The sequence below is a fragment of the Antennarius striatus genome, chromosome 10, assembly GCF_040054535.1.
Source record: "Antennarius striatus isolate MH-2024 chromosome 10, ASM4005453v1, whole genome shotgun sequence".
NCBI classification, from domain to species: domain Eukaryota; kingdom Metazoa; phylum Chordata; class Actinopteri; order Lophiiformes; family Antennariidae; genus Antennarius; species Antennarius striatus.
Window position 1 is genome coordinate 2,693,519 of NC_090785.1, and position 10,073 is coordinate 2,703,591.

The 10,073-nt window shown below is 42.7% G+C and overlaps 1 long non-coding RNA gene across 1 annotated transcript; it reads right to left on the reverse strand.

Annotated features, from left to right (window-relative positions):
* Positions 1-448: 448 nt before the first annotated feature.
* Positions 449-9,964, reverse strand: LOC137603123 (uncharacterized). The gene is made up of 3 exons (XR_011037233.1): positions 9,876-9,964; positions 857-933; positions 449-752 (listed from the first exon to the last, which is right to left on the reverse strand). It is a non-coding gene; the product is annotated as an uncharacterized lncRNA (long non-coding RNA).
* Between the last annotated feature and the right edge of the window lie 109 nt (positions 9,965-10,073).

Consider the following 10,073-nt stretch of genomic DNA (forward strand, 5'->3'; position numbering starts at 1 on the left):
TTTGAGTGGGGGGTGGGGGGTTCCAACAGGGCCGCATGCGGTCTGGGGGCCACGGCGGAGGACGGCGGCACCGATGGAATCCAAACCTAGCAGGGTTTCATTGATCTGACGAAAGCAAAGGTCAGCGCCGTTGTGCATCAGCGGGGTGAGTGATGGCCCCCAGAGCTGCAGAGAGACTTCAGCCATGAGGTTCAGTGGAGGGGGGGGGGTCGACTTTTGAGGCTCGTCTTCATCTTTTTTTTTCTCCAGATTTGCTCCCTTTCTTTCCCTACTGTGCATCCTATCGTCTCTCTCTCTCTCTCTTGCTCTTTCTGTCTTTTCCTCCACGTCCTTCATCCATGCACCCCCCCACCCCCACCCCCACCCCCACCCACCTCCTCTTCGAGCACTCCACCAGCCAAACCCCTGCTATTTTCACCCCGCACATATCCGTCGCTGCACTTATCCAGCCTCAGACGGGTGCTGGCTCGATCGCTAAATGGATTATCCAACAACAGAGCACCTCTCCTCCTCCTCCTCCTCCTCTTCCTCTCTCTCTCTCCATGCACTCTTCTAGCCGTGGGTCCTCGGAGGCGGAGGGGCCCTATTGAGCGGGGGCCCAGGCTCTCCACTAGCCAGGCTCTTTATTGAGGCGTCTATAGGGCTTTATGCTGCCAGCGCTCGGCCTTGCCCTCGCCATCATCAATCATCCTGGGCTCCAGGGCTGCTATCGCTGCCCAGACAAGCGGCCAATCACGGCTTTCCAGGAAGCTCTATAGGAGATGGAGAGAGAAGCAGAGGGGGAGAAAAAGCGAGAGAATCACTCTGGTTCTGCTGCTGCCAGTCTGAAGTCTGATTTGATTGACATCTTCTGTACCTTCGGGGTGCATGACCACACTGGTATTAACCAGGACTGGCCCTGCTTGGAATCTGATTAGATCTTGAAGTGAGAGTCTGAGTGATAAAAGCACACGTAACCATGTTAAAATAATAATTGTAGTAGCAATAACAAAGCCTCTTATGAAAGATCTATATTAATCCTGTAAGTCTGAATTCTACATGAGGGGCTGCGGCACACGGGCATCAAAGTAAAAAACTATAAGTCCCTAAAGAAATAAAGGAATATTCTGACAGATTAAACCCTACAAGGTCAGAATAAACTCATTCACGCCCCAATAGAAGTTTCTATAAAAGTAATATGGTTATATTTTTAAGAGAAGTCAAAGCCCATGAAGGACAATTTCTATGTTAAAGCTCAATTTCCTCTCTCATCAGGTCTCGACAGTACGTCGAATTTCTACAAGTCTTAACTCGATTTTTTTTTTTGCTTCTTTTCTTCATCTTCTTTCTTTAGTTTTTTTTTTTTTTTTTTTTAGCCCCGTCTCTTTCCCTGCAGCCCCCCCAAGCTCTCAACCTGCTCCTGGAGGAATAGGCTCAATCTGATTACAGACCTATTTTACAGCAGACGCCAGGGCGCAATAAAGGGAGAGGGAGCACGGAAACGGGACTCGGCCCATCAATTAGATCTCTATTAGCAGCCAATGCAGACCTCACCTCAGGAAACGCCGGAGCCCTGAAATTGAACAATTCTTCAAGCCCGACAAGCAGAAACTCAGATATATGCTGGAGAAAAGTGAAGATTTCCACCATAAAAACCTGTTATAAAAAATATACATTCCTTATTTATAATATATGAGACATTTATACATGATATGTTGATTAAATATCAGATATTTTACAAATCCTACACTTCGGAGAGCGTAAAAGGCCTGTGATTGGCTTCATAACGGGATATTAACAAAATAAAAAAATCCCCCTTACAAATATAAAATATATCATACATTGTGGTGATATTACAGTGACCCCCCCCCCTTTATATCTAGGTCCGGGGCTATTCATCTCCGACTGTTGACCCTTTGACCTGAGGCGGGACAAAATGTCAATGTTGGATAATTAGCATTCAGAATTAAGGCCATTTAGAGAAGACACTTCTCTAGAGGCGTCGTTATTTCATAATTGCGTTTGCGTGAAATGAAGAGATTTACTTTGCAATTTTCTGATTCCATTCCTAAAGAGCTGCTTCTTCGAGGTGTCGGATAATTCGATCGAAGTGGAGGGGACGTGGTGCGTTCAAAGACTCTCGGATGTTTGTGTGTCCTTGTCTGGTTGGCGTCGGTGGGAAAGGCCGCGGCGGAGCCTCGAACACGTCTTCGTGCGTATTTGTGTCCAGATTCCAGAAAGCAGAGAAAATATTGTTCGACTGTTCGATTATTTTACCACGGTTAAGCAAAATAAGGTTTTTTTAATAATATGAGGTACGTTTGGTGGGTTCTGTGTCTGTTTGGGTTGTTTTTGGAGCCTGTCATTACTGCCGTGATCTGACGCAAACGCGTCGGGAGTCTTGTAACAATCTGCGCCTGTTTCTCAGAACTGCGGCACGTATTTCTCTATTTGGTAAATCAAAGGATGGCCATTTATCATCCAGAAGGACAGCTTCGTATTTTTTCTACCTTGCCCGCTCGGTTTCCAGGACCATATTCAGCATTTTTATGGAAAACTGCAGTCATTTTGATTGATGAAATCCAAAGATGCTCAAAACAATCCGGGGGATCCCCAACTGTGGCGCACCGGCGGGGTGCTTCAGTGTTGTCATTGTTTCTCAGGAAGAAAGGAGCTCGTCCAGAGAACACCAAGGGAAACAAAATCCCGATTTTCAGTTCAAAAGGGCCAGAAAAGCACCATTTCTTTACAGGCAGTGGGAAAGTGGAGGAAAACCTTTTCCTCTCGCAGACGACAACAATACTTGCTTGGCTTTTTTCCCACTTGGTGCATTCAGCTATAAAAGCACGGGCTAATAGAAACAGGCCAGAATAATGAATTGATTATTTTACTGTGAAGGTTGATGTTATTTGTGCGCTCGCCTCTGAGCCGGGCTGAATGACTGGTGCGACACACATCCCCCAGCATTCATCCGATTTGCGCATATGGCCTCATTGCGCGTCATGCGCGGCTGCGAAAAGTAAAATAACTATTCCTTGAAAGCGATTTCCGACCAGGTGATGCTTCATAGTGTTTATTTACCCGGGCTTGTCTTGTTGGCGACATAGATTCATAACGTCACAGGAAATGTCACCCGTCTGGCCTAATTGGCACCTTCTGTTATTAATACCCGGAGTGTGGCTCCCTTTTGCACCCGTGGAAATAAGAGGTTATTGCGTACTTAATACAGCGTCACCCAAAGGGTGATTCAATAAATCTCCCTTTAACTGCGCCCCCCCCCCCCCCCCCCACACACACACACACACACCCTCCAAACTCCTTCAGGCGAGTGGAGGCCGTGTCACGATTGCGATTGTGCGCCAGTGCTTAGGACCAGCTGCTCCCAGGACAGACAAGCCCTTGTCAATTAGGCGGTGACAAGCAGGTCCTCCGACTGCCTGCAGGCGCTCCGGCAGCCAGCAGTGTACAGTCTCCGCAATTAGTATCCATTTCTGTCGAGACCTCCTCGGAGCGCGCAGACGCAGGCCGGGTAAACGGTCAAACATTGGCCGAATAACACCGACAGCCTCCAACGACAACGCGTAATGGGCCGGTGTTAACCTCACGGCGCACCGCGGGGAAACAGAAACGTTTGAGTTTGGAAAGAGCGGCGCGTAAACACAGAATAGTTCCGCACCGACGGCCAGAAATGATCGCTCCAGTGGCCTGATACGTCTGATGGCTTCGTTTCATATTTAAACGGAACTTCTCAGCAGGTTGACATCCAGCTTTTGGCGACTTTGATTATATTTAGTGTATGAATAAGAATGCAAATATAGAACATTATAATGATCAATAACGTAAATAATGATGCTTCAGAAAAATTTTTTTGGGGGGGGTTATATTAATGATAATGGAAGTCACCTTTTGGATATTAACGACACATTTATATTTTAAAATACTGTATTTCAGATTTAATATAAAGTAAGTGCTTTATAGATCCGTTATAAAGTATTAATAAAGCCCTAGTCGTAGTTGTGATGATCGTTTGGTTTTGGTCTAAATCAGCCTGAAGTTACAAAAGTTGGTATTAAGGGCTTTTACCATCATTAATAATAACGGTTATAAAGGGTGAAGGATCAATAACAACAACAGCAACAATAATAATACTGTAATAATAATAATAATAATAATAATAATAATAATAAATTTGCAGCCCATATCTTAATAGGGAGACTCTTCAGATCATCTGAACCAAACTGTTGTGTTTTACGTCTTTAAAGCGGAATCACTGCAGATTTTAGGATTAAAAATCTGTAATAAAAATATATCGACATTTTCTGCTAATCAGACAATAAGAAATCCACCAATTGGTGTTGATTTATACACTTTGGCATGCAGTTCATTCTGGATCATCTGCAGCCCTGCAAGGCCTTCTAGGGTTCAGAACCTCAAAACGTACGTCTTGAACCGAACCGGCGGTTTTTCTGGCGCTCTGAGAGAGTAAATAAACGTCAAGCCAGCGCTGTCACAACACTGACAGCCCCCAGAAGGATCGCTCACCAAGCATCTTTTGTAAATGGTGTCACCGCTAGCAGCTGGTGGTGGCATTCCCGGGTCTTGGACGTTGCCCTTTGGCCCCTTGGGGGGGTTGGACTCCGGACAGGGCGGTCCAGTCGTCTCCACAAGCGCCTCTATTGCTCGGGTCAGCGGGGGCCAAGTTTCCAGCAAGGAAAAAAGCAGGGGCAGAGTCGGCGAACAAAAAAAGCCACAGCTCACCAGACCAGTGGGATCATTAGTTTGAGCGTTTGTTTAACTAATTAGCAAGCTGGGCAGCAGAGGGAGACTTGTATAGACGACACGGACGTCATATATGGAAAAGGTACGGGCCTCCGTCATTGTGCGTCAAAGTTGAGTGACTGCTGTTTGCGGAGGCGTGGATATCAAGTGAAGGTGTCGGTACGGGTTCCCCACGGCCCGCAGGATGGTACGGAGTGATCTGACGGTTGTAACTTTGCAGGATCTTCTCCAAAAGTTGGGGATTCGGTGAGTTGGGATAAAATAAAGCAGTTTCCGTGACAAATTGGGCATTTTTTTTTTTTTTTTAAAGGCTTCAAAGTACAGGATGAGATCAGGGCAGAGCTCTGAAGTTCAAGAACAGTGCAAACAGCACATGCCAACAAAAGGAAACCACCCAGCATTCAGCTCTGGTGGAGGCCAAGAAGTTTGGGGGTGGCAGGGGGGGCAGGAGAGGCCTCGGGTCCCGCGTTAAATATGGGAAAGTTTGGGGAACGGGGGTCGTGGGGTCAAGAAAAGTCAACAAGAGAGCAGTCGTGATGACAGAAGGAATTTAGTATCAAAAATACATAAATCTCCAAGTGAGGGCAGCAGCGTAATGGGCACAATGGGGGCGAGTGTTAGAGTCAACACAGATTGGTTGTTGGAGATTAAATGGATTAAATGGGCCAAGTTGTTAACATTTAACACAAAACCTTTGGCATCGGAATAGAAGCCGGTCAGAAAAGAAAAGGGGGTTCCTGGGTGGACGGCTCGGGAAGCGTGAAGCGATTTTAGGAGGGAAAACAGCTTGAACTTTTATTTAAAAGGCGTTTATGTCAAGGGAAATATGGAGGCGTTGACGAGCGAACCCACCCAGCTTGTTAAACCGCCTCGTCACCGCTTATATATCCATCTTCAACTACAATATAGAGATTAATCTTCCCAACTCGTAGGAAATAGGCCCACGTTTGTCTCTCTGACGGCGGTGCCACGCTGGACGCAGCGATGAGAACTCTGTCTGACCTTCGCCCTCGCCCCTGCCAAGCCCCTTGCAACTTCCCTGGCCCGTCGCAAACAACTCTGAATTCCATAATTCATCACGAAAAGGCACTATTGGGGAAAAATCCTTCCTTTTTTGACAATTTAATAGTGCAAACTAATCATCTGGTTGACACGGGCCATTCATCTCCACACAAGCAGACAAAGACAAGGCCTCTTCCATAGGTTCGTCTGGATCCTGCAGTCAGACCGGCCTCTATTTTGAGATCAAGTGCACAATAAAAGCATTGTGACTGCTTAATGACTATGTTTGTGAAGCCACCCAAAACCCAGTGTATTAAATGCATTTTTTGCAAAGAATGAAAAAGAGGCCAAATGGATGAGAAACCGAGAACAAACCGGATTGAACGGTGCAAAACTTTGCTGGAAGATAACATGAAACAAAAGAAATGGAGGATAAAAAAACAAAAAACAAAAACCAGGACGCCACAAAATTGCTTAAACCCCCCCGAAGTTATGAATTCGTTTCTGAATCAATTTAGCGGTGCAGGCATTTTCCCAACATCCTCTTGCGGGAGTAACAAGACAGGGAAATTGATCCGGTGAGACCTCACCTCTCGGTGCGCCTCAATAAAAGAGACATCAGCCTCTCCCGACGACTGTATAATTTTTAATATATATGCAATAAGTGTTCAATTTGTTTTCAGAAATGACGGGAAATAATAACGTCAAAATTTAAAGCCATCCATTACAGCCAAACAATGCTCATGCATACGCGCCGCAACGCCAGGCCCTATGATTAATTCACATTTTGATTGTGTTTGATAAAGTCATTTTAAGACCTTCTTCCATTCTGGAAAACAAATATGGTGGTGGCTGTGCTTTGATTTCTAAAAAGTCATATATAAATGTATATACATATATATACGGTATATATATCCAAAAATTATATATACTGTATATATAGATAGGTATATGTAAATATAAATATATAATTTTAGAAATCAAAGCACAGCCATCCTGAAATATATTAAATTATGAGCGACTTCTAATTACAGATGTCACACTATTTCTCATGGTTACTTTATATATATATATATATATATATATATTAAAAAAAACAAAACACTACCCCCCCAACACACAATAATCATTAATTTTATCTAATTAGATCTCCTCCATTGGAAAATGTTTGTCCTCCTCAAAAATGCATCCAGTCTTTTGTAATGAATTCAATTTATTAATTACAAGCTTTAAAAAAAAAATCACCTTTTGAAAATTGTGGCTGCTAATTGGTTCAAAGGGTCTCCTCGGATTGAGGGAGGGAGGGGGGGGGGTTAAAACCAGATGATGCCTCAACAGAGAGATAGAGAATTACATAGAGATGTAAAATAAAGGCGATATTTGACAGAGGAAAATTTGCTGCTTTTTCAGTGAAAATTCGCAGTTAAATTATTTGTGATTTTAAAAGCTGACGGGGTCAAAGGTCATCATCAGATCAGCTCTGAGGCCGTTACAGGAATTGGTTTGTGTTTTCAGAGTGGTTACAGCTCGCCGGGGCAGGTATGGCGAGGCAGCCATGGGTGGGTTGTGTGTGTGTGTGTGTGTGTGTGTGTGTGCAGGGGGGGGGTCTGGGATCACGGTAGACCTTGACACAAAGTGCATTAAGTTGGCTGATCTCTCTCAAACCATTTGATTAATTCACTCCCATTCAAGCCCAAGCGAGCAAGGAGTGGAGGGACGTGACCAATGACATAATGGGCTCTGTCAAACAGCCTTGCAAAACGCCCCGACCATTTGTGGTGACAATCCTGATGCCATCAGAGCCATTATGTGGCCCCATTCAACCCAGAAACAAACATAGCTTTGCTCCAGAAAAAAGGGAAAAGTCATCTTTCTGGTGGATCCTTGCCTTTCTCTGTCAGTGGTGTTTGGATCGGGGCTGGTTCTGGATAGCAGATTCCCCAAGGCCCATTTTCATTACCACATTAAAACCCCTTTCCCCAACCCTCCAGGATTTATATTTGTCCTACCTTATAATTATTATTTTATAATGACTCTACTTTCATTTACAGGGGATGTAAAGCAAACCTCCTGATTGTTGGGATTGGACTCAGAACATGTTGGAAGTTTATCTGTCCTGAAATCACTTCAGTCACATCTATGAAAAAGAATATTAAGATGCTGAAGGAGTTACTGTGCAGAAAAATGAAATATATAAATGCATCTTAAGGAAAAACTGAAGAAGAAATATAAAGAAGTAAATATAGATATTTGAATTTTAATAATTTCTAGAAGCTTGAAGGAAACCTCCTGCAAACCGAAGCCGCTTCAGGTCATCAATGAGGTGTTTATTTCAAAGTAAAAAGAACTTTAGGGGGAAAAATTACATGAATAAATAATAAATAAATCATAGGGAACGTGTATTGTATGAAAGTTAAAAGCAAAATTTTACATTTTCTCTTTCTCAAAAACTGTTGACATAATTTTATTTTTAAAAATAGATGATAAAAATAATAAAAAGCATTTAAACCAGATCCAAGCAAACGAATTAACCAATGAAAAAATGAAGAAAAAAAAAAAGTTCTTAAAGCAGGGAATGAATCCAAGACTTTCTCTTGTGATTTACTTTTATCCTTATCTTATGTTTTTCTTTCTTTTTTCCTTTGCTGTCAATATTTATTTTAAATATATGTTTTGAAGCTGAATGCATTCATTCTGATCCGGCTTGAAGCATAAAGAGGAATAAAGATTTATTTTTATTCTTCGATTCCCATTGAAACAGTAAGTTCCTCGTGGTTCGTATCCCATTTTTGGCCCCCGGTTTGTGTGAAACGCCTCCTGGATCACCCGACAAAGACATGAAAGACGCACTAAGTCTGTAGATAAGTCGCTTTAGTGCCGCTTTAACCAGTTTGAGGGAAATCCACCGTGTCCTTCCTTTACTCCCTATCAAACCAACCCTTTCTTCACGTCTTCTTCCGCGCTTGTCCCGATTTTGCTCCCTTACCACACCCTGTTTGTTTTGGCCCAATGGATCCAGAGGCCGGGATGGAGCGGATTACAAGCGTCCCTTTGAGGAGACAAGACGGTTTAGTCCCGGGAGAAGGCTTTCACCTCCGACTGTCACTCACTTCTATATTCTTTGTTTCCTTCTCTTGGAAACTGTCGGCGCAGAAGTTTCGGGGGGAAAAGATAAAAGGAAGTGTGAGAATTAAAAGAGAGCAGGTTGAGTTTTTATTTGTGGAGGTTTAACCCGAGAAGAGAAAGGTTTTTAGGCCTTTTACTATATATGGTATAGTAATAATAATAATAATAATAATAATAATAATAATAATAATAATAATAATAATAATAATAATTTTATTTTATATGTCTTATTTTTTTTAATGTAAGATCATCGTATGACAGCCTTCATTTCTTTATTTAAAATAGGTGAGGCATTTCTGTATTTTATTTGTTAAATTATTCTTAATGCCCTTCGTTAAGCTTTAAATTGGAATAATCAGAACAGAACCGGAATAAGGTGGTTCCGGTTCTGTTTGAAAAGGAATTTGAGCGATCCAGTTTTGTTTTTTTGTTTTCCTATACGCACACAGAAAATATTCAGAGTCGTTGTCTTATAAAATATTTTCTTATTTGGAATTCATCCTGAATATCGATCACCAAAATTTATGACGGATTTTATTTGGAATAATAGTGTCGACAGCAGAGGCATCAGTGTTTGTAATTTTTCCTCCATGGTTCTTTATGTGGATACTGTTTCCACCACCTTTTCCTGAAATAATAAATATAAGACAAACTCTATTCACCAGCTCAAGGGATCGTTTATGGCTGAAGCGCTTCGTTCGTCCTCAGAAGCCTGGTTAAATTAAACCTCAGGCAGAAAAATGTCTCATTTAAATTCTCACCTTGATCTCTCTGGTGGCTTGTAATGGTCCGAGAGGAGCTGACGCTTAAAAACATCATCAAGGTCTATCGTCGCTCTGCGCAACCGATTAGTGGATTCTGTCGTGCACGACGGATTAAACGAACCCCGTAAAGGTGACAAGTGAAAATAACGACAACGTCTTTGCAGGAAGAATTATGAATTAAAGAAAGAAAATGCATGCGAGGCAGGACGCTGCAGCCTTACTTACTCTGTGCTGCGCTGAGTCTCCCAGTTTAATTACAAACCCTAATTTCCAATGGAAAAAAAGTGTCAAAACATCTGCGACTATTTCTCAGAGATTCTCCTTAACAAGTGGAAACTTAGTGTCCTCCTGCACCATTTTATACATGATGAGCCGTCAGTAATGGGATTATTAAACAAAAACGTTTCAGGCGCTGGCGTTAAC